Here is a 25547-nt window from a genome sequence, read left to right as displayed (position 1 = left end):
GTGTCTAGAGTGCGCCGTTACAATTCCATAAGGTCATCCTAAGTGCATTTTCTGTCACTTGGGCCACACGCCGTCAATTAGTAGTGCGATCATTTATGATCACTCGCCCATCTCGGTAAAAGGCGTGATGCCCTTCTTTACGATCTTGCATAACTCGTGGCATGCAACTCTTGCGATGCTCAATTTGCATCTTAGTGAGGTCTTCAGAGTGATTCTCAGTTGAAACCGCCGCCAGGCGAAGAGTGTGAGCACGATGTCGAGGTATTCCTCGCGGATGCGTGGAACGAGGTGGGACCTCGGGGGTCTTGTACCGAAGAGCAGGAGAGAAAATGAGAGGGGAAGAGACCCACAAGGTGCGAACGTAGATTCACAGGGACACGGCCCTTCGACACAGAGACGCGAGTGCGACAGCGACACAGAGAGACACGAATGTATGTAAATATATATATTAACAAACAAACAACAAGAAGCACGAAGTCTGTTACAACCGAACAGGCCGGCGGACAGATGCCGATGCTTGTTCGTAAACGCACAGAGAGGAAAGAATAGGTTGGAGGTGCTGCCGGAAGCACTCGGGAATTCCTCAGAGTAGTGCGAGCCTCCCGAAACCCTGCACAGAAAGCAACCACGGAGTTTGCGAGCCAGAGAGAGAGAGAAGCCTTCGCCTACAAACCGACAACGCTTCGTCCTCGACTCTCCGCGATCCTTCGCCCCTCCTCGTCTCCCTCCTTTTATAGGCAAGGAAGGAGCCGTTTCCCCTTTACTTCCTACCTACCGAATCTACCTGCCTAGGATCTCCTATGTACAACATAAGGCGCACGTGCATGAAGAGCCGGTTCCTACGCTCCGGTGCACCGATTCCGCTTGTGGATGGTTTTCTTCACGACATCCGCCCCCACCTAACCGCGCATCCACCGGCATGCGCCAAATTGAGTTGGGACAGAGAAAACCGGTCCAGCCTTTATTCCCCGCCCGTCGGTTCTTCGTCGGTTTCGGATCGTTCGTCGTCCCAGTCCAGGTTATCCGGATCCGGCTCGTCGTCGTGACGCTTCTTGAACGCTTTGATCCGCTTCCCAGCTACCGGTATCGCCATTCTCGTGCCGTCGAGTTCCGCCAGATGGTATGTCCCGTTGTCGTTGGCGCTTTGTACCACGTAAGGCCCGAACCACCTTCTCGCGAACTTTCGTGTCGCTCGGTGCTGGTTGTCGAGGCTGCTGTCGTCGACTAGCACCCAGTCGCCTTCCTCGATCTTCTTCGGTCGGAGCCGGTGCGTCCAGTCGAACCGGGCTTTGTTCCTCGTCCTTGCCACCCGAAGCTTTTCCGCAACCTGCTCCACGTCCTCCGGTCTTCGCTCGAGCTGCCGTATGCGCACCGTCAACAGTTCCTCCCGGCTCATCTTGTCTCTCTAGTCCACGGTTGCCCATGAGGAGATCGTACGTTCCATCGACATGATCGGCTTCTGCCCAAACATGAGCTCTGCCGGCATGAATCCGGTTACCGAACTGTGCGTAGTTCGGTCTGCCCACAACGCGTAAGGCAACAGCCGCGGCCAGTTCTCGACTTGACCTCCGCATGCCCGAACTAACGCCTTGACGATCGGTCCGTGTCCGCACTCCACCTTCCCATTCGCCTCCGGATTGTACGCAGTGGTAAGCGAGAGCTTGACTCCTAGCCGGTCGAACAGCTCCTCGGCCTCTTCGGCGTCCAACTCCCCGCGATCAGCCACGATCTTCCTGACGCACCCGTACCGGCATATCACGTCCTCGATCAAGAACCGACATACGACCGCGGTCGTTTTGTTCTGAAGGGCTCGGCCTTCTACCTGGTTCGTCAGATCTTCCCGAGCCAGGACCAGATACCGCATTTGTCCTACTCCCATCGGCATCGTCACCAGGTCTACCATCCATTTGAAGTGGATGGTTGGAGGGTACGTAGGGTGAAGCTCGTCCCGATGTCGGACTACGGAGTGCATCTGACAGCTTTCGCAAGTTGTCAGGAACCGATGCATGTCCCGGTACAGTCCCGGCCACCAGTACTTCCCCTTTATCTTCTCGAACGTGGCCCACGTTCCACGGTGACCAGCCCAAGGGCTGTCGTGGTAAGCCGTCAGCAGCTCCTCCTGATCTTCCTTCATCGCCACCACCCGGAGCGGGACGCCGTTCCTCTTCTTCGGGTGCTTCCATAAGTATCCGTCCCGGAGAAATAATCGGTAAGCTTTCTTCCGGATCCTGTTGGCCTCGTCCTTCGTCCATGACGCATCCGGCGTCATTGTCCTCAAAAATCCACCGATCTGGAGCCACTCGCCGTCGTACTTGCTCTCGTCGAAGTCGTTAAGTGCCAGAGTGCTCGTCCCATCGGTCGTCACGTACGCCGCCTCGAAGAAGTCCACGCCGACTTCTTCGTCCTCCGAAACTATGCCGCCCTCGTCATCAAACCTCGCCCTCGAAAGCATGTCGGCCATGGCGTTGTCCTTTCCGGAAATGTGCCGTATTTCCGGATCCAGGGACTTGATGTACGCTATCCACCTGAGCATCGCCAGGTCCAGTGTAGCGCATCCAGAAACCATGCCGAGAATTGGTAGGCAATCCGTCTCGATAATCACTTCTGTCCCGATCAAGTAGTCTTTGTCAGCCTTTATCGCCGAAACGATACCCTAGAGTTCGCGTTTAACCTGGGCGTACCCTCGCTGTCGCTCACTGAGGACCCTCGCGCCGAATCGGATCGGGAACCGAATGCCGTCCTCGTCTTCTTGGTTGACGACCCATCTGATCCCGGTCGGACTTGTATCCACCGTTATGTATACCGGGGTACCCTTCTCGTAGACAGCCTTCCGGAGCGCCGGTGCTGCCGCAAGAGCTTCCTTTAGCTTCCGGACCGACTCCGTGTGCTCGTCTCGCCACTCGAATTTTCGCCCCTTTTTCAGCAACCCGTATAGCGGCTCCGCAACGTGGGCGTAATGCGGGATCCATATGTGGTAGAACGCGCATGCCCCCAGGAACCTCCGAACTTCCGTAACCGAGCTACAATCGGCCTTCATCGCGGAGATGGCTTCTACCTTTGCCGGAGACGGCTTCCGGCCATATGGTCCACATAGGTGTTTGACCACCAGGATTTCTGATTGCCCAAAGGCCGATTTCTCCCCGGAGAAGGTGAGCCTCGCATCCTCTAGCCTTTGTAGCACCTTCTCGCAGTCGTCAATGTGTGCTGCCACGAATCGCCGACATCCGTCTGGTCCGAGTGTTGCGTCCTTCTCTTCCACCGGGCACCCCTTGATCAGGATGTCGTCTAGAAATGCATTGGTGATGTCCGGGATGCAATCCCTCAGTACCTTGTTCATTGCATTCACCATGTGGGCCACCGAGTTGGTCCCTCCTTGTGGCAGGTACACATTCGCACTAGGCCGAGGGGAGTTCGCATCGTCGTAATGTCTCTGCTCTCCACGGCTAGCTGGAACTGGTCGTACCCCGAGTATAGATCACCGACCGAGTAAATCGACCTTCCGGCGAAGGCCTCCGCGAACTCGTCTATGGTCGGTCCGATTCCTGCGTTCCGAATGGTCACTCTGTTGACCGGCTGCAGGTCTTGAATGAAGCGCATCGTTCCGTTTTTCTTTGGTACGGTAAACCATCGGTTCGAGTATGGGGCACTCGACGGTTCGAGAATGCCCATATCTACTTTCTGCCTCAATAGCTCCATCAACTTCGGGATGTGAGCTCTCGGTACCGGAATCGGCTTGAGATTCCACGGCACATGCGGTACCGTGAATATTACCATCGGCTCCACGATCGTCGGGTCTACGCACCCGATCTCTTCCGGTGAGAATGTGAAGGCTTTCTCGTGCCTTCCGAGCATTCTCCGAAACCGGTCTTCCTCCGCCGGCAGTAGGAACCCGCCCCCACCGATCTTGAGCTCCCGGAGCGTCCCGTCGGTGAAGGTGTGTCCTATGCAGGCCAGATCTCGTAAACTGGGGTCCGACGCCACCCCTCTGATTCGGGACTCGCTGCCCTCCGGTAAGGGTGCCGCGACCGGCCTTACCTTCCGGTCCACAGTCTTGTACTTCGTGCTAACTCGGGCCATCCGATCCGACTCGAGCCCTTGACTGAAGTCCGCGATGACTTCGTACATCTCTTCGGAACATACCGGTATCGTCTGGTCTTCGTTAAGGTCTTCTCCGGCTACCTTCCTCAGCATCCCCAAGGTGTCGTCGAAGGAGACCGCCTCCACGGCTCCGCTAATTTCCTCGTCCGGGCCAAGAACTCCGCACGCTCGAAGTCGCTCCTCCGCCCTTGCCTTTTCTCGGCCAACGATGCCGACCATTACACACCCTCCGTCGTTGGAGAAGCAAAATTTCCTACCTATCGTACAAGGTATCTTCGGTTTCGGTTCTATTGTACAGCTGTGGGGTCTTTCCCGAGTGTCTGGACTGTCTCGGCCCCACGCCTTGGCAACCCTCTCTAAAAATCCTCCCGGTTCTCGCTACCGAGGGATTCGCGGTTTCGCTCGTGGTTCGGTCGCACCGTCAGAAATTGGACCGAATGGTGCCTGTCCTGGCTTTTGACCCTCGCGTAGGCCGAACCGTTGTCTAGCATCCTGGTCTCCATGCGCGCCGCCGTGATGTATGGTTCCCCTAATATGACCGGGTGCGAGGACGTCTCCTGTACGAAGAAGTGCTGGTCAATCTCGACGTCGCCAATCTTGACTCGCACGTTCGGGCAGGCCCCGTGCAGTTCCTCGGTGGCGCGCGTCGCCGCCCGTATCTTCCACCCGTGCTTGGTGTTGATTGGCCACTTTCCCTTCTTATAGAAGTCCATGGACATCAGGTTTATTTGCGAACCGTGGTCCACCAATGCCACCACCGGTTCCTGAACATCTCCGATCTTTACCGGGGTCTCCGTGGTCGCTTGGGCCCAGTGCGGCCTCGAATAGTGGCTCTCCGCCCACTCATCTTCCAGCGCCATGTCGTCGATGTGCGTCGTCCGCACCTCCACCGGTCTTTTTGGTTCCGTCTCTGTCGACAGCCTCTTCCGTTTCACCAGGTCCACAATGGAGTCGTGGAACTCCTTCTTGGCGATCCCTAGCACCTCTCGCAATGACAGCTCCACTTTGCTGTCGAGGATCCGTTCTTCTAGGATCTTTCGTAGGTCCGTAGTCCTTTCTATTTCCGTCCCTAGTCGGTATCCGCCCTTCCTGGGGTTATCTTGCGAGCTGGACCCACCGGCATCGTTCCGTCGTTGCCCGAATCGGGTCTCGTACCATTGTGAGGGCCCAGCCGCTCCGACTTTCCCCACTCGTTTGTCTTCTACCAGAGCCTCATAGTTCCGGCAGGCGGCTTCTACGAAGCCCGTCTTCTCTTCGACCGGATCGCTCCACCCGGTTATTTCCCGGACACGTCTCTCAACGCGGTCCGTTTCATCTTTCCTTAGCCGTGCGCCGGCAAGAACTTCTAGCATTGCCGACCAGAATCCGTCTTTGCCCTCCTTTCAGGCCTCGCTGCCCCCGACCCGAATGCCGGCCGACGCCGAGTAGTGGATGGCCTCCTCGTGTTGGGCCGCTGCCTCTTCCATCAGTCTCTTCATTCCTCCTCGCCCGTCGTTTCGGTTTAGGGCCCTTCTGGTGTCGCCGGCGTGCACCCGGCCTTCCCACAGGTACACCACCCGGTTCCTAAACGCTTCTACGAAATCGCCGCAGTCCTTCCGGATGTGGCCGGCCTCGTCGCACCACATGCACCTGTTCCCTGCTACCGGCCGTCGGTCACGAGTCGGTTCGCCGCCTTCCCTTCGAGTCTGGGCGATCTGAAGATCCTTTATCGCCCGCGTCAACTCCTCCAGCGCTGCTCCTCCGGACGAGCCACTGACCATGCCGGTCGAAGCCGGACCGGTTTCGAGCCATTCCCGGGTTTCTTCCCTTCGCCCTTGTGGTGCCGGTTCAAGCCTCCTTGCTGTGATAGAGCCCGCAACAGCCGCCCCGTTGTCAGCCCATTCTCGTCGTTTGTCGAAACGGCCACAGACTCTCTTAACCGCAGCCCAGTCGGTCGTCAGCCCGTCTTCGGTTTCCAGTAAGGAGCCGACTTGATCCCGGTCCCGCTCGTCCATCGGCTTGACGAACAGTAGGACCCGGCTCGTATCCAGAACGGTTCGGTCAAGCGCTGAAAGGCGCACAAAGCGTTCTTCGAACTCCCGAAGGAGTGCCGACGCGTTTCTTCCCTTGCCGGGGAACTCCACCCATTCCATGAAGTCCCGTTTCGAAACCCGGAGTGCGTCGTCTAGCCCGTATTTCTCTAGGAGTCGGCCTTCGAACTCCTCCCAGGTACGGCTCTCCGCCCGTACCTCGAGCACCTCCGCATGGATGCTCGGCATCGCAATTCGAGGGAACCCGGCAAGACGCCTCTCTTTCGGAATGTCCCGCATCAGCATTTCTGCCCCGTAGGACGCCAAATACTTCGTGGCATCCTTTCCGCTGAACCGGCCGATCCTACCGACGACTGCCTCAATGGCTCTGTCGAGGGCGCCGGAGCCCTCGCGTGCGCTCAATATCCGATCCACGGCCGAAGCCATGGCCTCCGCAAGATCCGACCCTTTCATCTTCTGCTCTTCTGCCGCCTCCTTCACGTCGATTCACCAAGATGTCGAGGTATTCCTCGCGGATGCGTGGAACGAGGCGGTACCTCGGGGGTCTTGTACCGAAGAGCAGGAGAGAAAAGGAGAGGGGAAGAGACCCACAAGGTGCGAGTAGATTCACAGGGACACATCCCTTCGACACAGAGACGCGAGTGCGATAGTGACACAGAGAGACACGAATGTATGTAAATATATATATTAACAAACAAACAATAAGAAGCACGAAGTCTGTTACAACCGAACAGGCCGGCGGACAGATGCCGATGCCTGTTCGTAAACGCACAGAGAGGAAAGAGTAGGTTGGAGGTGCTGCCGGAAGCACTCGGGCATTCCTTAGAGCAGCGCGAGCCTCCCGAAACCCTGCACAGAAAGCAGCCACGGAGTTTGCGAGCCAGAGAGAGAGAGAAGCCTTCGCCTACAAACCGACAACGCTTCGTCCTCGACTCTCCGCGATCCTTCGCCTCTCCTCGTCTCCCTCCTTTTATAGGCAAGGAAGGAGCCGTTTCCCCTTTACTTCCTACCTACCGAATCTACCTGCCTAGGATCTCCTATGTACAACATAAGGCGCACGTGCATGAAGAGCCGGTTCCTACACTCCGGTGCACCGATTCCGCTTGTGGACGGTTTTCTTCACGACAACGAGGTCGTTGCCTATGTGCCCCCTGTTGTATTCTTTGACATAGTGATAGTTTGGAGTCTGTGGGCTCCCGTGGTTTTTCCCATTTAGGGCATTCCACGTTAACATATTGTGTACCCTCTCTCATATTGTTTGTGTGTACGTGTATTCACCTCCATTCCCATTCTCGGTATTCAATTCTAAACGACACGATCTGAGACTTGGTTATGGCCAAGTAAAATTCCGCATATTTCGCGTCAGCTTATTAGTCAATGCGTCAAGGTATACAAAAACAAAATTTTAAACATATACCCCCACTAAGGGTAGAACATAACCTTCTACTAAAGACCTGACAAGATACTTTTAAGAGCACTGAAAGTGTCAACAGATGATAGAAAACATTATTGACATATGCCCCCACTTAGGATTGAAATCAAGACCTTCATTTCACTTTACAAGGCCACTAAGCTACAGAAGTGAAGACACTTTTTGACATATGCCCCCACTGAGGATTGAACTCAAGACCTTCAGTTTACAAGACTAACGCTCCACCATTGAACTATAGAGGCTATGGATTTTCGTAGATGTCTTTATCTATTTGTTGATTTATTTAAGATCGCACTCGTTGTTGACATTTTATGATGTTCAACCTTAATAATATATTACTGTTTGCAGGCTTATGTTCTTCATGACATATGGCCCCATGGAGGATTGAACGCAAGACCTCAACCAACAATCTTGCTTATTCCTTATTAGTCAATGCGTCAAGGTATACAAAAACACACTTTTGAACATATGCCCCACCTAAGGGTAGAACTTAACCTTCTACAAATTTTCTTACAAGATGCTTTTTAGAGCACTGAAAGTGTTGTAAATAGATGACAGGACACATTATTGAAATATGCGCCTACTTAGGATTGAACTCAAGACTTCATCTCACTTAACAAGACCATTGAGCTATAGAAGCGAAGACACTTGTTGACATATGCCCCCACTGAGGATTGAACTCAAGACCTTCAGTTTACAAGACTACCGCTCTACCATTGAGCTATAGAGGCTATGGATTTTCGTAGATGTCTTTATCTATTTGTTGATTTATTTAAGATCGCACTCGTTGTTGACATTTTATGACGTTCAATGTTAATAATATGGTATTGTTTGCACGCTTACGTTCTTCATGACATATGGCCCTATGGAGGATTGAACGCAAGATTCAACCAACAATCTTGCTTGTTGCTTATTAGTCAATGTGTCAAGGTATACAAAAGAACACTTTTGAACATATTTCCCCACTAAGGGTAGAACATAACCTTCTACGAAAGCTCTGACAAGATACTTTTTAGAGCACTGAAAGTGTTGTCAATAGATGACATAACATTATTGACGTATGCCCCTACATAGAATTGAACTCAATACTTCATTTCACTTAACAAGATGACTGAGCTATAGAAGCGAAGACACTTGTAGACATATGCCCCCACTGAGGATTGAACTCAAGACCTTCAGTTTACAAGACTGACGCTCTACCACTGAGCTATAGAGGCTATGGATTTTTATAGATGTCTTTATCTATTTGTTGATTTATTTAAGATCGCACTCGTTGTTGACATTTTATGACGTTCAACGTTAATAATATGGTATTGTTTGCACGCTTACGTTCTTCATGACATATGGCCCCATGGAGGATTGAACGCAAGACTCAACGAACAATCTTGCTTGTTCCTTACTAGTCAATGCGTCAAGGTATACAAAAACACAGTTTTGAACATATGCCCCCACTAAGGGTAGAACTTAACCTTCTACAAAAGCTCTTACAAGATGCTTTTTACAGAACTGAAAGTGTTGTAAACAGATAACAGAACACATTATTGAAATATGCGCCTACTTAGGATTGAACTCAAAACTTCATTTCACTTAACAATACCATTGAGCTATAGAAGCGAAGACACTTGTTGCCCCCACTGAGGATTGAAATCAAGACCTTCAGTTTACAAGACTGACGCTCTACCACTGAGCTATAGAAGCTATGGATTTTCGTAGATGTCTTTATGTATTTGTTGATTTATTTAAGATCGCACTCGTTGTTGACATTTTATGACGTTCAACGTTAATAATATGGTATTGTTTGCACGCTTATGTTCTTCATGACATATGGCCCCATGGAGGATTGAACGCAAGACTCAACCAACAATCTTGCTTGTTCCTTATTAGTCAATGCGTCAAGGTATACAAAAACCATTTTTGAACATATGCCCCCACTAAGGGTAGAACTTAACGTTCTACAAAAGCTCTTACAAGATGCTTTTTACAGAACTGAAAGTGTTGTAAATAGATAACAGAACACATTATTGAAATATGCGCCTACTCAGGATTGAACTCAAGACTTCATTTCAATTAACAAGACCATTGAGCTATAGAAGCGAAGACACTTGTTGACATATGCCCCCACTGAGGATTGAACTCAAGACCTTCAGTTTACAAGACTGGCGCTCTACCACTGAGCTATAGAGGCTATGGATTTTCATAGATGTCTTTATGTATTTGTTGATTTATTTAAGATTGCACTCGTTGTTGACATTTTATGATGTTCAAGCTTAATAATATGGTATTGTTTGCACGCTTACGTTCTTCATGACAAATTGCCCCATGGAGGATTGAACGCAAGACTAAACCAACAATCTTTCTTCTTCCTTATTAGTCAATGCGTCAAGGTATACAAAAACATACTTTTGAACATATGCCCCCACTAAGGGTAGAACTTAACCTTCTACAAAAGCTCTTACAAGATGCTTTTTAGAACATTGAAAGTGTTGTAAACAGATGACAAAATACATTATTGAAATATGTGCCTACTTAGGATTGAATTCAAAACTTTAGTTCACTTAGCAAGACCATTGAGCTATAGAAGTGAAGACACTTGTTGACATATGCCCCCACTGAGGATTGAACTCAAGACCTTCAGTTTACAAGACTGACGCTCTACCACTGAGCTATAGAGGCTATGTATTTTCGTAGATGTCTTTATCTATTTGTTGATATATTTAAGATCGCACTCGTTGTTGACATTTTATGATGTTCAAGCTTAATAATATATTACGGTTTGCACGCTTATGTTCTTGATGACTTATGGCCCTATGGAGGATTGAACGCAAGATTCAGGCAACAATCTTGCTTGTTGCTTATTAGTCAATGTGTCAAGGTATACAAAAGAACACTTTTGAACATATTCCGCCACTAAGGGTAGAACATAACCTTCTACAAAAGCTCTTACAAGATGCTTTTTACAGAACTGAAAGTGTTGTAAACAGATAACAGAACACATTATTGAATTATGCGCCTACTTAGGATTGAACTCAAGACTTCATTTCACTTAACAATACCATTGAGCTATAGAAGCGAAGACACTTGTTGCCCCCACTGAGGATTGAAATCAAGACCTTTAGTTTACAAGACTGACGCTCTACCACTGAGCTATAGAAGCTATGGATTTTCGTAGATGTCTTTATCTATTTGTTGATTTATTTAAGATCGCACTCGTTGTTGACATTTTTTGACGTTCAACGTTAATAATATGGTATTGTTTGCACGCTTATGTTCTTCATGACATATGGCCCCATGGAGGATTGAACGCAAGACTCAACCAACAATCTTGCTTGTTCCTTATTAGTCAATGCGTCAAGGTATACAAAAACCATTTTTGAACATATGCCCCCACTAAGGGTAGAACTTAACCTTCTACAAAAGCTCTTACAAGATGCTTTTTACAGAACTGAAACTGTTGTAAACAGATAACAGAACACATTATTGAATTATGCGCCTACTTAGGATTGAACTCAAGACTTCATTTCACTTAACAATACCATTGAGCTATAGAAGCGAAGACACTTGTTGCCCCCACTGAGGATTGAAATCAAGACCTTTAGTTTACAAGACTGACGCTCTACCACTGAACTATAGAAGCTATGGATTTTCGTAGATGTCTTTATCTATTTGTTGATTTATTTAAGATCCCACTCGTTGTTGACATTTTATGACGTTCAACGTTAATAATATGGTATTGTTTGCACGCTTACGTTCTTCATGACATATGGCCGCATGGAGGATTGAACGCAAGACAAAACCAACAATCTTGCTTGTTCCTTATTAGTCAATGTGTCAAGGCATACAAAAACACACTTTTGAACATATGCCCCCACTAAGGGTAGAACTTAACCTTCTACAAAAGCTCTTACAAGATGCTTTTTAGAACATTGAAAGTGTTGTAAACAGATGACAAAATACATTATTGAAATATGTGCCTACTTAGGATTGAATTCAAAACTTCATTTCACTTAGCAAGACCATTGAGCTATAGAAGCGAAGACACTTGTTGACATATGCCCCCACTGAGGATTGAACTCAAGACCTTCAGTTTACAAGACTGACGCTCTACCACTGAGCTATAGAGGCTATGTATTTTCGTAGATGTCTTTATCTATTTGTTGATATATTTAAGATCGCACTCGTTGTTGACATTTTATGATGTTCAAGCTTAATAATATATTACGGTTTGCACGGTTATGTTCTTGATGACAAATTGCCCCATGGAGGATTGAACGCAAGACTAAACCAACAATCTTTCTTCTTCCTTATTAGTCAATGCGTCAAGGTATACAAAAACATACTTTTGAACATATGCCCCCACTAAGGGTAGAACTTAACCTTCTACAAAAGCTCTTACAAGATGCTTTTTAGAACATTGAAAGTGTTGTAAAAAGATGACAAAATACATTATTGAAATATGTGACTACTTAGGATTGAATTCAAAACTTCATTTCACTTAGCAAGACCATTGAGCTATAGAAGCGAAGACACTTGTTGACATATGCCCCCACTGAGGATTGAACTCAAGACCTTCAGTTTACAAGACTGACGCTCTACCACTGAGCTATAGAGGCTATGTATTTTCGTAGATGTCTTTATCTATTTGTTGATATATTTAAGATCGCACTCGTTGTTGACATTTTATGATGTTCAAGCTTAATAATATATTACGGTTTGCACGCTTATGTTCTTGATGACTTATGGCCCTATGAAGGATTGAACGCAAGATTCAGCCAACAATCTTGCTTGTTGCTTATTAGTCAATGTGTCAAGGTATACAAAAGAACACTTTTGAACATATTCCGCCACTAAGGGTAGAACATAACCTTCTACGAAAGCTCTGACAAGATACTTTTTAGAGCACTGAAAATGTTGTCAATAGATGACAGAACATTATTGACGTATGCGCGTACTTAGAATTGAACTCAATACTTCATTTCACTTAAGAAGACGACTGAGCTATAGAAGCGAAGACACTTGTTGCCCCCACTGAAGATTGAAATCAAGACCTTCAGTTTACAAGACTGACGCTCTACCACTGAGCTATAGAGGCTATGGATTTTCGTAGATGTCTTTATCTATTTGTTGATTTATTTAAGATCGCACTCGTTGTTGACATTTTATGACGTTCAACGTTAATAATATGGTATTGTTTGCACGCTTATGTTCTTCATGACATATGGCCCCATGGAGGATTGAACGCAAGACTCAACCAACAATCTTGCTTGTTCCTTATTAGTCAATGCGTCAAGGTATACAAAAACCATTTTTGAACATATGCCCCCACTAAGGGTAGAACTTAACGTTCTACAAAAGCTCTTACAAGATGCTTTTTACAGAACTGAAAGTGTTGTAAACAGATAACAGAACACATTATTGAATTATGCGCCTACTTAGGATTGAACTCAAGACTTCATTTCACTTAACAATACCATTGAGCTATAGAAGCGAAGACACTTGTTGCCCCCACTGAAGATTGAAATCAAGACCTTTAGTTTACAAGACTAACGCTCTACCACTGAGCTATAGAAGCTATGGATTTTCGTAGATGTCTTTATCTATTTGTTGATTTATTTAAGATCCCACTCGTTGTTGACATTTTATGACTTTCAACGTTAATAATATGGTATTGTTTGCACGCTTACGTTCTTCATGACATATGGCCCCATGGAGGATTGAACGCAAGACAAAACCAACAATCTTGCTTGTTCCTTATTAGTCAATGTGTCAAGGCATACAAAAACACACTTTTGAACATATGCCCCCACTAAGGGTAGAACTTAACCTTCTACAAAAGCTCTTGCAAGATGCTTTTTAGAGCACTGAAAGTGTTGTAAATAGATGACAGAACAAATTATTGAAATATGCGCCTACTCAGGATTGAACTCAAGACTTCATTTCACTTAACAAGACCATTGAGCTATAGAAGCGAAGACACTTGTTGACATATGCCCCCACTGAGGATTGAACTCAAGACCTTCAGTTTACAAGACTGACGCTCTACCACTGAGCTATAGAGGCTATGTATTTTCGTAGATGTCTTTATGTATTTGTTGATTTATTTAAGATTGCACTCGTTGTTGACATTTTATGATGTTCAAGCTTAATAATATGGTATTGTTTGCACGCTTACGTTCTTCATGACAAATTGCCCCATGGAGGATTGAACGCAAGACTGAACCAACAATCTTTCTTGTTCCTTATTAGTCAATGCGTCAAGGTATACAAAAACATACTTTTGAACATATGCCCCAACTAAGGGTAGAACTTAACCTTCTACAAAAGCTTTTACAAGATGCTTTTTAGAACATTGAAAGTGTTGTAAACAGATGACAAAATACATTATTGAAATATGTGCCTACTTAGGATTGAATTCAAAACTTCATTTCACTTAGCAAGACCATTGAGCTATAGAAGCGAAGACACTTGTTGACATATGCCCCCACTGAGGATTGAACTCAAGACCTTCAGTTTACAAGAATGACGCTCTACCACTGAGCTATAGAGGCTACATATTTTCCTAGATATCTTTATCTATTTGTTGATATATTTAAGATCGCACTCGTTGTTGACATTTTATGATGTTCAAGCTTAATAATATATTACGGTTTGCACGCTTATGTTCTTGATGACTTATGGCCCTATGGAGGATTGAACGCAAGATTCAGGCAACAATCTTGCTTGTTGCTTATTAGTCAATGTGTCAAGGTATACAAAAGAACACTTTTGAACATATTCCGCCACTAAGGGTAGAACATAACTTTCTACGAAAGCTCTGACAAGATACTTTTTAGAGCACTGAAAATGTTGTCAATAGATGACAGAACATTATTGACGTATGCGCGTACTTAGAATTGAACTCAATACTTCATTTCACTTAAGAAGACGACTGAGCTATAGAAGCGAAGACACTTGTTGCCCCCACTAAAGATTGAAATCAAGACCTTCAGTTTACAAGACTGACGCTCTACCACTAAGCTATAGAGGCTATGGATTTTCGTAGATGTCTTTATGTATTTGTTGATTTATTTAAGATCGCACTCGTTGTTGACATTTTATGACGTTCAACGTTAATAATATGGTATTGTTTGCACGCTTATGTTCTTCATGACATATGGCCCCATGGAGGATTGAACGCAAGACTCAACCAACAATCTTGCTTGTTCCTTATTAGTCAATGCGTCAAGGTATACAAAAACCATTTTTGAACATATGCCCCCACTAAGGGTAGAACTTAACGTTCTACAAAAGCTCTTACAAGATGCTTTTTACAGAACTGAAAGTGTTGTAAATAGATAACAGAACACATTATTGAAATATGCGCCTACTCAGGATTGAACTCAAGACTTCATTTCAATTAACAAGACCATTGAGCTATAGAAGCGAAGACACTTGTTGACATATGCCCCCACTGAGGATTGAACTCAAGACCTTCAGTTTACAAGACTGGCGCTCTACCACTGAGCTATAGAGGCTATGGATTTTCATAGATGTCTTTATGTATTTGTTGATTTATTTAAGATTGCACTCGTTGTTGACATTTTATGATGTTCAAGCTTAATAATATGGTATTGTTTGCACGCTTACGTTCTTCATGACAAATTGCCCCATGGAGGATTGAACGCAAGACTAAACCAACAATCTTTCTTGTTCCTTATTAGTCAATGCGTCAAGGTATACAAAAACATACTTTTGAACATATGCCCCCACTAAGGGTAGAACTTAACCTTCTACAAAAGCTCTTACAAGATGCTTTTTAGAACATTGAAAGTGTTGTAAACAGATGACAAAATACATTATTGAAATATGTGCCTACTTAGGATTGAATTCAAAACTTTAGTTCACTTAGCAAGACCATTGAGCTATAGAAGCGAAGACACTTGTTGACATATGCCCCCACTGAGGATTGAACTCAAGACCTTCAGTTTACAAGACTGACGCTCTACCACTGAGCTATAGAGGCTATGTATTTTCGTAGATGTCTTTATCTATTTGTTGATATATTTAAGATCGCACTCGTTCTTGACATTTTATGATGTTCAAGCTTAATAATATATTACAGTTTGCACGCTTATGTTCTTGATGACTTATGGCCCTATGGAGGATTGAACGCAAGATTCAGCCAACAATCTTGCTTGTTGCTTATTAGTCAATGTATCAAGGTATACAAAAGAACACTTTTGAACATATTCCGCCACTAAGGGTAGAACATAACCTTCTACGAAAGCTGTGACAAGATACTTTTTAGAGCACTGAAAATGTTGTCAATAGATGACAGAACATTATTGACGTATGCGCGTACTTAGAATTGAACTCAATACTTCATTTCACTTAAGAAGACGACTGAGCTATAGAAACGAAGACACTTGTTGTCCCCACTGAAGATTGAAATCAAGACCTTCAGTTTACAAGACTGACGCTCTACCACTAAGCTATAGAGGCTATGGATTTTCGTAGATGTCTTTATCTATTTGTTGATTTATTTAAGATCCCACTGGTTGTTGACATTTTATGACGTTCAACGTTAATAATATGGTATTGTTTGCACGCTTACGTTCTTCATGACATATGGCCCCATGGAGGATTGAACGCAAGACTCAACCAACAATCTTGCTTGTTCCTTATTAGTCAATGCGTCAAGGTATACAAAAACACACTTTTGAACATATGCCCCCACTAAGGGTAGAACTTAACCTTCTACAAAAGCTCTTCCAAGATGCTTTTTACAGAACTGAAAGTGTTGTAAACAAATGACAGAACACATTATTGAAATATGCGCCTACTGAGGATTGAACTCAAGACCTCATTTCACTTAACAAGACCATTGAGCTATAGAAGCGAAGACACTTGTTGACATATGCCCCCACTGAGGATTGAACTCAAGACCTTCAGTTTACAAGACTGACGCTCTACCACTGAGCTATAGAGGCTATGGATTTTCATAGATGTCTTTATGTATTTGTTGATTTATTTAAGATTGCACTCGTTGTTGACATTTTATGATGTTCAAGCTTAATAATATGGTATTGTTTGCACGCTTACGTTCTTCATGACAAAGTGCCCCATGGAGGATTGAACGCAAGACTAAACCAACAATCTTTCTTGTTCCTTATTAGTCAATGCGTCAAGGTATACAAAAACATACTTTTGAACATATGCCCTTACTAAGGGTAGAACTTAACCTTCTACAAAAGCTCTTACAAGATGCTTTTTTGAACATTGAAAGTGTTGTAAACAGATGACAAAATACATTATTGAAATATGTGCCTACTTAGGATTGAATTCAAAACTTCATTTCACTTAGCAAGACCATTGAGCTATAGAAGCGAAGACACTTGTTGACATATGCCCCCACTGAGGATTGAACTCAAGACCTTTAGTTTACAAGACTGACGCTCTACCATTGAGCTATAGAGGCTATGTATTATCATAGATGGCTTTATCTATTTGTTGATATATTTAAGATCGCACTCATTGTTGACATTTTATGATGTTCAACCTTAATAATATGTTACGGTTTGCACGCTTATGTTCTTGACGACTTATGGCCCTATGGAGGATTGAACGCAAGATTCAGCCAACAATCTTGCTTGTTGCTTATTAGTCAATGTGTCAAGGTATACAAAAGAACACTTTTGAACATATGCCCCCAGTAAGGGTAGAACATAACCTTCTACGAAAGCTCTGACAAGATACTTTTTAGAGCACTGAAAGTGTTGTCAATAGATGACAGAACATTATTGACGTATGCGCGTACTTAGAATTGAACTCAATACTTCATTTCACTTAAGAAGACGACTGAGCTATAGTAGCGAAGACACTTGTTGCCCCCACTGAGGATTGAACTCAAGACCTTCGGTTTACAAGACTGACGCTCTACCACTGAGCTATAGAGGCTATGGTATTTGTAGATGTCTTTGTGTATTTGTTAATTTATTTAAGATCGCACTCGTTGTTGACATTTTATGACGTTCAACGTTAATAATATGGTATTGTTTGCACGCTTACGTTCTTCATGACAAATGGCCCTATGGAGGATTGAACGCAAGACTCAACCAACAATCTTGCTTGTTGCTGATTAGTCAATGTGACAAGGTATACAAAAACACACTTTTGAACATATGCCCCCACTAAGGGTAGAACTTAACCTTCTACAAAAGCTCTGACAAGATACTTTTTAGAGAACTGAAAGTGTTGTAAACAGATGACAGAATACATTATTGAAATATGCGCGTACTTAGGATTGAACTCAAGACTTCATTTCAATTAACAAGACCATTGAGCTATAGAAGCGAAGACACTTGTTGACATATGCCCCCACTGAGGATTGAACTCAAGACCTTTAGTTTACAAGACTGACGCTCTACCACTAAGCTATAGAGGCTATGGATTTTTGTACATGCCTTTATCTATTTGTTGATTTATTTAAGATCGCACTCGTTGTTGACATTGTATGATGTTCTACCTTAATAATATATTACTGTTTGCAGGCTTATGTTCTTGTTGACATATGGTCCTATGGAGGATTGAACACAAGACTCAACCAACAATCTTGCTTGTTCCTTATTAGTCAATGCGTCAAGGTATACAAAAACTCACTTTTGAACATATGCCCCCACTAAGGGTAGAACATAACTTTCTACAAAAGCTCTTACAAGATACTTTTTATAGCATTGAAAGTGTTGTCAACAGATGACAGAACACGTTATTGACATATGCGCCTACTTAGGATTGAACTCAAGACTTCATTTCTCTTAAGAAGTCCATTGAGCTATAGGAGCGAAGACACTTGGTGGTATATGTCGAATACAAGTGTATAATGGACGTATTCACACTATCCCTTTGTATAGCTCAAGTTTGGGCCATTTGTCTAATTAGCATAAATGGTAGTTGCCCTAAGTCGTCACTATATAAAGTGACTTAGTAACCTTTTTGTAAGGTTGGTTGTATTATTCTTTTCTATTGAATAGAAAGTCATTTTGTGCCTCTCTCTCTCTCTCTCTCTCTCAGTCTCTGTGCACGATCTTGCAAACTGTCATACGCAGGTACTCAACACGAATCGAATGCTATTTGATCTTCCGCATTGACGGCCTTTGTCCCCAACATTTGGTATCAGAGCCTGCACAGTATTCGGTCCTTCAACCCGCTGTCGGCCGTCGTCTCAGCCTGCACAACATTCGGTTTCTTGCGTCATTCGAAGAAGAGAGAAGAAGAAGAAAAAACGAGGCTTGCATCTCATCGCGTTAGATCATCTTCGCTTGGAGTAAGCCAGCCGGTTGTACTCTGTTCCTTGTGATCGTAACCGCTCGAGGTGAAATCCCCTTGTGCAACATTGACACGATCGTGCTCCACTCGGTTAAACGGCATCCGAAGAGGTCATCAAACGCTGCTCGCCGCTCATTGTAACCACTCGGTGCAGATCGGTCTCAAGACAACAACCCCAATTCGTGCTTCATCCGGCTGATCGACATTCGGGAGGATCAGTTGGATCCGTCTCTCTCGTCGCTGCAGTCACCCGAAGCAGAATCGGTTCAGACAATCGGTTTTAATAATCGGTATTTGGCATATATATTCGGAAGCGAACCGGGCTCACTCCGACTCGGCAACATTCGGGAAGACCAGTCGGTTCTGTCCCTCAAGTTACCGGAGTCAATTCGAGCAAGTTCAACAATACATATATCCGAAGCCGAACCGACTCGGGTTCAAATCCGACTAGAACGATATCGGGTGAGCCAACCGGCTGCACTCCAACAAGGTTCGTAGTCAACTCCGAACCGAGCCTCATCAACCGAAACCAAATTTGATGGCATCAACATCCGGCTCATCAGAAATGAGTCTACGAAAGTTCGATGGATCGAACTTCAACTTCTGGAAAGAGCAAATGCAGGACTATCTCATAGTCAAGGGGCAAATCGATCCCATCGAAAATGAAGAACCTCCAGAAGGATACAAACCAATTGAGTGGCAGAAGCTGGACAGAATCGTCCGCGCCACGATTCGGATGCACCTATCGGAATCGGTATACTTTACGGTGCAATCGTGTACGACAACATTCGAACTGTGGAAAACACTGTCGGACACTTACGAAAAGAAGGTCGCCGCAACGAAGATGTTTCTGATCCGGCACCTCTACAACTTGCGGATGAAAGAATCCGATTCGGTTCAAGCACATCTCAATGAGTACGAAAGCATAAGCTCCCAAATCTCATCTCAGGGGACGGCAATCGAGGATGAACTCAGAGCAATGATACTCATGAGCAGCCTTCCCTCATCATGGGAAACTTTCGTCACAACCGTGTGCAACGCGTCAACCACGGCTGTTAAATACTCCGAAGTCACGAGCGCAATCCTGACCGAAGCAGCTCGGAGAAAGTCTTTCGCCAAAGACTCAACAGACGACGCTTACGTAGTACAAGGTTCGACAGACCGATCGAACATACGAGGAAGAGATTCCTCACGGCAGCCGAACAATCAGAGAAGACGGAGCCAGTCACGGGATAATCGAATCTGCAACTATTGCAAGAAACCCGGACACATCAAAGCCGACTGCCGCGCACTCAAGAACAAGAACGACAAGTCTCAGAAATCAGACAAGAAGAGTGGCCGGCATGAGGAGATCAATTACGTCAGCTTCTCAGCTGATGTGCTACCAAACGACCCGAATATACTATCAATCGAAAATCCAATCGGATCAGAAGTTCTGCTCACGACTGAAGAATCGAGCACATGGCTCTTAGATTCGGGCGCGTCATTTCACGTGACTCCTCATCGATCCCAATTTCGGCAATATACGATCCGTCACTCCGACTCAGTTCGAGTCGACAACTCGCAACACTGTGACATCATTGGAATCGGCACAGTAGAGCTCAACCTTGCAGGTGGCTCTACACTTGTACTTCACAATGTCCGACATGTACCCGAGCTCTCAAGGCCATTGATCTCAGTCGGACAACTAGATGAAGACGGCATTCGTGCCGGTTTTTCTTCGGGAGGGTGGACACTCCACAGGGGGAACCTCCTGCTTGCTAGAGGACCCAAGATACACTCATTGTATCCGTTACATGTTACGCTCAGAGAGGGTAACCTGTTTTTGGTGGATATTCCTGTGTCATCACTATGGCACAGAAGATTAGGACACCTCAGCAAGGCCGGCATTACGCACCTATCTAGAGCCGGATACATCCCTAAACTCTCCTTCTCGGACCCTCAATTCTGCGACCATTGCCAGTATGGCAAACAAGCAGCCGCATCACACCCGACATCAGCACCAAGAGAAACGAGACCTCTCGATTTAGTCCACTCGGCCGTCTGTGGCCCAATGCTGCATCAGTCTCTCGGCGGTGCCTCTTACTTCGTCAGTTTTATTGACGATTCGACTCGAAAGGTGTGGGCTTATCCAATTCGCACCAAAGATCGTGTCTTCTCGATCTTCTCCGATTGGCTCGCTATGGTAGAAAATCAAACTGACCGAAAACTGAAATGCTTTCGGACCGACAATGGGGGAGAGTTCAAATCAGAAGAATTCGTCAAATTCTGCCGACAACGCGGCATCCGACGTGAATTTACGGCACCACGCAGTCCGGAGCAAAACGGGATTGCAGAACGCATGAATCGGACAATCCAAGAACGGATAGTTTCCATGCTCCAACACTCCGGACTGTCGGATGGCTTCTGGGCAGAGGCTCTACTTACAGCAGTACACATAATCAATATGTCGCCAAGCAGACCTCTAGGACTTCAAATTCCTCAGGAACTATGGATCGGCAGTAAGCCGAATTACGACAAGCTGAGGATCTTCGGATGCGAGGCGTACGCCCTTATTCCGAAAGATGATCGCTGAAAACTTGCACCTCGGTCCAGGAAATGCATCTTCCTTGGATATGGATCAGACGGCGAAATGGGATACCGACTCTGGGACCCCGAACGCAGACAAATCGTTCGAAGTTCGGACGTTGTGTTCAACGAGTCGGCTATGAATCCATCAGTCGAAACACCGATCGAAGTCCGAAGGGTAACATTTTCCGATGTGCCGACCCTTCAAGAAGGCCCCGCTCTTAACACACGGTCAGCTTCATGGGTAGCTGAACCTTACACTACCGACTCGGACAACTCTGACTCGGCACAGCAGAATAATTCGCTTTCGGACCATCCGACCTCGATACCCGATGCGACCAGTCCAATCATACCTCGACAATCCGAGAGACTGTCGCAACCTCCGGAGAGGTATTCTCCTGGAATTTTCTTCACCGACGCCGGCGAACCGACGTCTTACGAAGAAGCATCGACATCTGTCGATTCAGCCACCTGGCATCTGGCGATGGAGTCGGAAATGCACTCCATTCGGACAAACAAGACTTGGGATCTGGTCGAATTACCTAAGAATCGACGTGCTCTTCCTTGCAAGTGGGTTTATCGACTAAAAGAGACGTCTGATTCGACCACCCCAAAGTACAAGGCCAGATTAGTTGCGAAGGGCTTCCGACAAGAATATGGCGTCGACTTCGACGAGATTTTTTCACCAGTGGTGAAAATGACAACCCTTCGTTTTCTACTCGGCGTAGTGGCAGCCGACAACTTGGAGCTGATTCAGCTAGATGTCAAAACAGCCTTCCTCCATGGTGATCTTGACGAGGAAATTTATATGGAGCAGCCAAAAGGCTTCGTGGCAACTGGCCAAGAACATCTAGTCTGCCGACTCAGGAAGAGTCTATACGGCCTCAAACAGGCACCGCGACAATGGTACAAGAAGTTCGACGACTTCATCCAATCGATCGGCTTCTCAAAAAGCGATGAGGACCATTGTCTTTTTACCAACACAGCTCAAGATGGATCACCCATCTTCCTCATCATTTACGTGGACGACATGCTAATTTCTGGACGCCACGCGGGCGAACTTGCCGATCTCATTCGGCAATTGCGGTTGAAGTTTGCCATGAAGGACCTCGGTCCGGCACGACACATACTTGGCATGAAGATTAGTCGGCATCGCGATAAACGACATCTTTTTTTGTCTCAAACCGACTATATCGGACGTGTCTTGGAACGCTTCAACATGCAATCAGCCAAATCTGCTTCAACCCCGCTCCCCATGAATCTTCGGCTCTCTCAGCAAGACTGCCCGACATCCGGTCCGGAGGGGGAAGATATGAAGTCGGTACCGTATGCACCGGCAGTCAGCTCCCTTATGTACCTGATGGTCGCGACACGGCCTGATATTTCTCATGCCGTAGGAGTCGTTAGCAGATTTATGCACAATCCTGGCCGATCGCATTGGAACGCAGTCAAGCATGTGTTCAAATATCTGGCTGGCACAAAAGACCACGGCATTCTTTTCGGCCCAAACTCAACCTCAGGCGTAGTCGGTTACACCGACTCGGACTTCGCCGGCTGTATAGACAGTCGGAAATCAACAACTGGATACTGCTTCAAATTCGGCAATGGAGCAATTTCGTGGAAGTCGAAACTTCAGGAGTGCACAGCGACCTCAACGACCGAAGCAGAATATGTAGCTGTGTCCGACACTGCAAAAGAAGCTTTGTGGCTCGGCCGGCTGGCGCACACGTTCCGACAAGTCGACCATGACTCGGCCCCAGTTGTCTATAGCGACAGTCAAGGTGTTGTTGCCTTGTCGAGAAATCCGGTTCACCACAACGCCTCCAAACATATCGACGTTCGATATCACTTCGTTCGGGACTGCGTCATTTCAGGGAAAATCGGTCTAGAGAAAATATCCACAACCGACAATGTCGCAGATGGAATGACCAAGTGTCTTTCGGCAGACCGCTTTCGGTCCCTTCGGCATCAGATGGGCGTAATGACAAACCAGTCCGGTTAGAGCCGGACACAGCGCAGGATGGTTTCAGACAACCGACATCAGTTCCTTAATGATCGGCTTCAACTCTTCCGACCCGACCAGTCCGGTCTTCTGCCTTCGGACCCTGCCGACTCGAACAAAACTGATATGTCCGAGAACCTAGGTTTATACCTGTAATCTTAGATAACCCATGTATACGCCCATTACGGGGGAGTGTCGAATACAAGTGTATAATGGACGTATTCACACTATCCCTTTGTATAGCTCAAGTTTGGGCCATTTGTGTAATTAGCATAAATGGTAGTTGCCCTAAGTCGTCACTATATAAAGTGACCTAGTAACCTTTTTGTAAGGTTGGTTGTATTATTCTTTTCTATTGAATAGAAAGTCATTTTGTGCCTCTCTCTCTCTCTCTCTCTCTCTCTCTCTCTCTCTCTCTCTCTCTCTCTCTCTCTCTGTGCACGATCTTGCAAACTGTCATACGCAGGTACTCAACACGAATCGAATGCTATTTGATCTTCCGCATTGACGGCCTTTGTCCTCAACAGTATATGCCCCCACTGAGGATTGAATTCAATCAAAGACCTTCAGTTCACAAGACTGACGCTCTACCACTGAGCTATAGAGGCTATGGTATTCGTAGATGTCCTATTTGTTAATTAATTTAAGATCCGACTTGTTGTTGACATTTTATGACGTTCAACCTTAATAATATATTATTGTTTGCACGTTTACGTTCTTGATGACATATGGCCCCATGAAGGATTGAACGCAACACTTAAAGAACGATCTTGCTTGTACGAGCATTTTGTGCGTGTGTTTATGTCTTCCTTGTACGTTCTGTCGTCTTGAGAGGAAGGAGCGTTTCGGGTGTGCCCATGCACCTCTCCTCCTCATAAAGATTTACGAGCATTTGTGTGTTTGTTTGTGTATTCGTTGTACGTTTGGTCGTTTTGTGACGAGGGAGCGTTCGGGCTTGCCCATGCACCTCTCCTCCTCATAAAGGCGTATGAGCATTTGTGCATGTGTTTTGTGTCTTCCTCGTATGTTCGACGTCTTGTGACAAGGGAGCGGTCGGTCATGCCCATGCACCTCTCCTCCTCATAAAGACGTACGGGCATTCATGTTTGTGTTATCATCCCCTTGTGTGTTCATCTTGCGTGCTCATCTTTGCTTGTACCCGTTTGATCAGTAGCTCGTCCGGTGAGCTCGAGAACTCGAGTAGTCGTGATCAACGAAAGCCACCGGCATCACAAAAGGGGTAACGAGACCTTGCTTTGGAAGGGGTTGGGAAGTAGTATTGTCTCAAAGCAAACCTCGAGTCTTCCCTATCCCTTCAGTACTCCCTAGTCCAAGACTGTCGTGGTCCCGCCCAAGTAACACACACGCGTGAAACATTGCAACATAAAATTGGTGAACCTGACGTGAAAGGGCGGCAAGGAAGAACCAAGATGCGATGAGGATAACTCGTTGAAGCGATGGCGGCGGCGGCGAACCTGACGTGAAAGGGCGGCAAGGGAGAACCATGATTTGTTGAGAATAACTCGTTGAAGCGATGGCGGCGGCGGCGGACCGCTTGGTAAATGCTCGAGAAGGCATCATCGGGCTAGACCGGGCTATAGAGACAGTGGTCGGCACAACGGGTCAGTTCAATGGAAGAGATACCACGAGCTACTTGGATGCCTATAAGGCCGAAATGCTTATGCGAAACGTCCCCGAAGATAGGTGGCTAACCGGATTCGCTAGAGTGGTAACACCGAGTATCAAAATAGAGGTACTTGAGATCCAAGTGGACTATTGCAGTTGGGTGGAGTTCGAAGAAAGACTCCTCTAAAAGTACGGCCTTGATGACTCACTCAGAATTTTGAAAAGGGATCTAATGGAGTGGGTTGAGCTTCCCGGCAAGGGGAGAAATACTATGGCACTTCCACAAGAATTTGAGAAGCGCTTCGCGTGACTCTCGGCTCTCGATAGGATGGTGCCTGACACAAGCAAGGTCCTCCTCCTCGAAACTGATGATGGGCTCATGACGGATTGGGCTATGGTAAAACGGGTTTGTAGTCGCTTCGATAAGAGAAGGGAATGGAACAACGGGTCTTCGTTGAGTGGCCAAACAACCACAGGTTCCATTAGTGAG

The 25547-nt window shown here is 46.1% G+C and overlaps 22 non-coding genes across 22 annotated transcripts; all 22 read right to left on the bottom strand.

Moving 5' to 3' along the window:
* Positions 1-7730: 7730 nt before the first annotated feature.
* Positions 7731-7802, bottom strand: TRNAT-UGU (transfer RNA threonine (anticodon UGU)). The gene has a single exon. It is a non-coding gene; the product is annotated as a tRNA-Thr (tRNA).
* A 417-nt stretch (positions 7803-8219) lies between these two features.
* Positions 8220-8291, bottom strand: TRNAT-UGU (transfer RNA threonine (anticodon UGU)). The gene has a single exon. It is a non-coding gene; the product is annotated as a tRNA-Thr (tRNA).
* A 414-nt stretch (positions 8292-8705) lies between these two features.
* On the bottom strand, positions 8706-8777 carry TRNAT-UGU (transfer RNA threonine (anticodon UGU)). Its single transcript has one exon. It is a non-coding gene; the product is annotated as a tRNA-Thr (tRNA).
* Positions 8778-9186: 409 nt separating this feature from the next.
* Positions 9187-9258, bottom strand: TRNAT-UGU (transfer RNA threonine (anticodon UGU)). The gene has a single exon. It is a non-coding gene; the product is annotated as a tRNA-Thr (tRNA).
* A 415-nt stretch (positions 9259-9673) lies between these two features.
* TRNAT-UGU (transfer RNA threonine (anticodon UGU)) lies at positions 9674-9745 on the bottom strand. The gene has a single exon. It is a non-coding gene; the product is annotated as a tRNA-Thr (tRNA).
* Positions 9746-10161: 416 nt separating this feature from the next.
* Positions 10162-10233, bottom strand: TRNAT-UGU (transfer RNA threonine (anticodon UGU)). The gene has a single exon. It is a non-coding gene; the product is annotated as a tRNA-Thr (tRNA).
* Positions 10234-10642: 409 nt separating this feature from the next.
* Positions 10643-10714, bottom strand: TRNAT-UGU (transfer RNA threonine (anticodon UGU)). Its single transcript has one exon. It is a non-coding gene; the product is annotated as a tRNA-Thr (tRNA).
* An 896-nt stretch (positions 10715-11610) lies between these two features.
* On the bottom strand, positions 11611-11682 carry TRNAT-UGU (transfer RNA threonine (anticodon UGU)). The gene has a single exon. It is a non-coding gene; the product is annotated as a tRNA-Thr (tRNA).
* Positions 11683-12098: 416 nt separating this feature from the next.
* Positions 12099-12170, bottom strand: TRNAT-UGU (transfer RNA threonine (anticodon UGU)). Its single transcript has one exon. It is a non-coding gene; the product is annotated as a tRNA-Thr (tRNA).
* Positions 12171-12577: 407 nt separating this feature from the next.
* On the bottom strand, positions 12578-12649 carry TRNAT-UGU (transfer RNA threonine (anticodon UGU)). Its single transcript has one exon. It is a non-coding gene; the product is annotated as a tRNA-Thr (tRNA).
* Positions 12650-13057: 408 nt separating this feature from the next.
* On the bottom strand, positions 13058-13129 carry TRNAT-UGU (transfer RNA threonine (anticodon UGU)). The gene has a single exon. It is a non-coding gene; the product is annotated as a tRNA-Thr (tRNA).
* A 416-nt stretch (positions 13130-13545) lies between these two features.
* Positions 13546-13617, bottom strand: TRNAT-UGU (transfer RNA threonine (anticodon UGU)). Its single transcript has one exon. It is a non-coding gene; the product is annotated as a tRNA-Thr (tRNA).
* Positions 13618-14033: 416 nt separating this feature from the next.
* TRNAT-UGU (transfer RNA threonine (anticodon UGU)) lies at positions 14034-14105 on the bottom strand. Its single transcript has one exon. It is a non-coding gene; the product is annotated as a tRNA-Thr (tRNA).
* A 407-nt stretch (positions 14106-14512) lies between these two features.
* Positions 14513-14584, bottom strand: TRNAT-UGU (transfer RNA threonine (anticodon UGU)). The gene has a single exon. It is a non-coding gene; the product is annotated as a tRNA-Thr (tRNA).
* Positions 14585-14999: 415 nt separating this feature from the next.
* On the bottom strand, positions 15000-15071 carry TRNAT-UGU (transfer RNA threonine (anticodon UGU)). The gene has a single exon. It is a non-coding gene; the product is annotated as a tRNA-Thr (tRNA).
* Positions 15072-15487: 416 nt separating this feature from the next.
* TRNAT-UGU (transfer RNA threonine (anticodon UGU)) lies at positions 15488-15559 on the bottom strand. The gene has a single exon. It is a non-coding gene; the product is annotated as a tRNA-Thr (tRNA).
* Positions 15560-15966: 407 nt separating this feature from the next.
* Positions 15967-16038, bottom strand: TRNAT-UGU (transfer RNA threonine (anticodon UGU)). The gene has a single exon. It is a non-coding gene; the product is annotated as a tRNA-Thr (tRNA).
* A 416-nt stretch (positions 16039-16454) lies between these two features.
* TRNAT-UGU (transfer RNA threonine (anticodon UGU)) lies at positions 16455-16526 on the bottom strand. The gene has a single exon. It is a non-coding gene; the product is annotated as a tRNA-Thr (tRNA).
* A 416-nt stretch (positions 16527-16942) lies between these two features.
* Positions 16943-17014, bottom strand: TRNAT-UGU (transfer RNA threonine (anticodon UGU)). Its single transcript has one exon. It is a non-coding gene; the product is annotated as a tRNA-Thr (tRNA).
* Positions 17015-17421: 407 nt separating this feature from the next.
* Positions 17422-17493, bottom strand: TRNAT-UGU (transfer RNA threonine (anticodon UGU)). Its single transcript has one exon. It is a non-coding gene; the product is annotated as a tRNA-Thr (tRNA).
* A 415-nt stretch (positions 17494-17908) lies between these two features.
* TRNAT-UGU (transfer RNA threonine (anticodon UGU)) lies at positions 17909-17980 on the bottom strand. The gene has a single exon. It is a non-coding gene; the product is annotated as a tRNA-Thr (tRNA).
* Positions 17981-23962: 5982 nt separating this feature from the next.
* Positions 23963-24039, bottom strand: TRNAT-UGU (transfer RNA threonine (anticodon UGU)). The gene has a single exon. It is a non-coding gene; the product is annotated as a tRNA-Thr (tRNA).
* Positions 24040-25547: the final 1508 nt, after the last annotated feature.

Source organism: Azolla caroliniana, unplaced genomic scaffold (genome assembly GCF_043228905.1).
Source record: "Azolla caroliniana isolate FFs.n. ecotype wild unplaced genomic scaffold, voAzoCaro1.0.p SCAF_3, whole genome shotgun sequence".
Taxonomy (NCBI): Eukaryota; Viridiplantae; Streptophyta; class Polypodiopsida; order Salviniales; family Salviniaceae; genus Azolla; species Azolla caroliniana.
The sequence above is the reverse complement of the archived record's forward strand: the minus strand, read 5'-3'. Positions and strand labels throughout refer to the sequence as shown.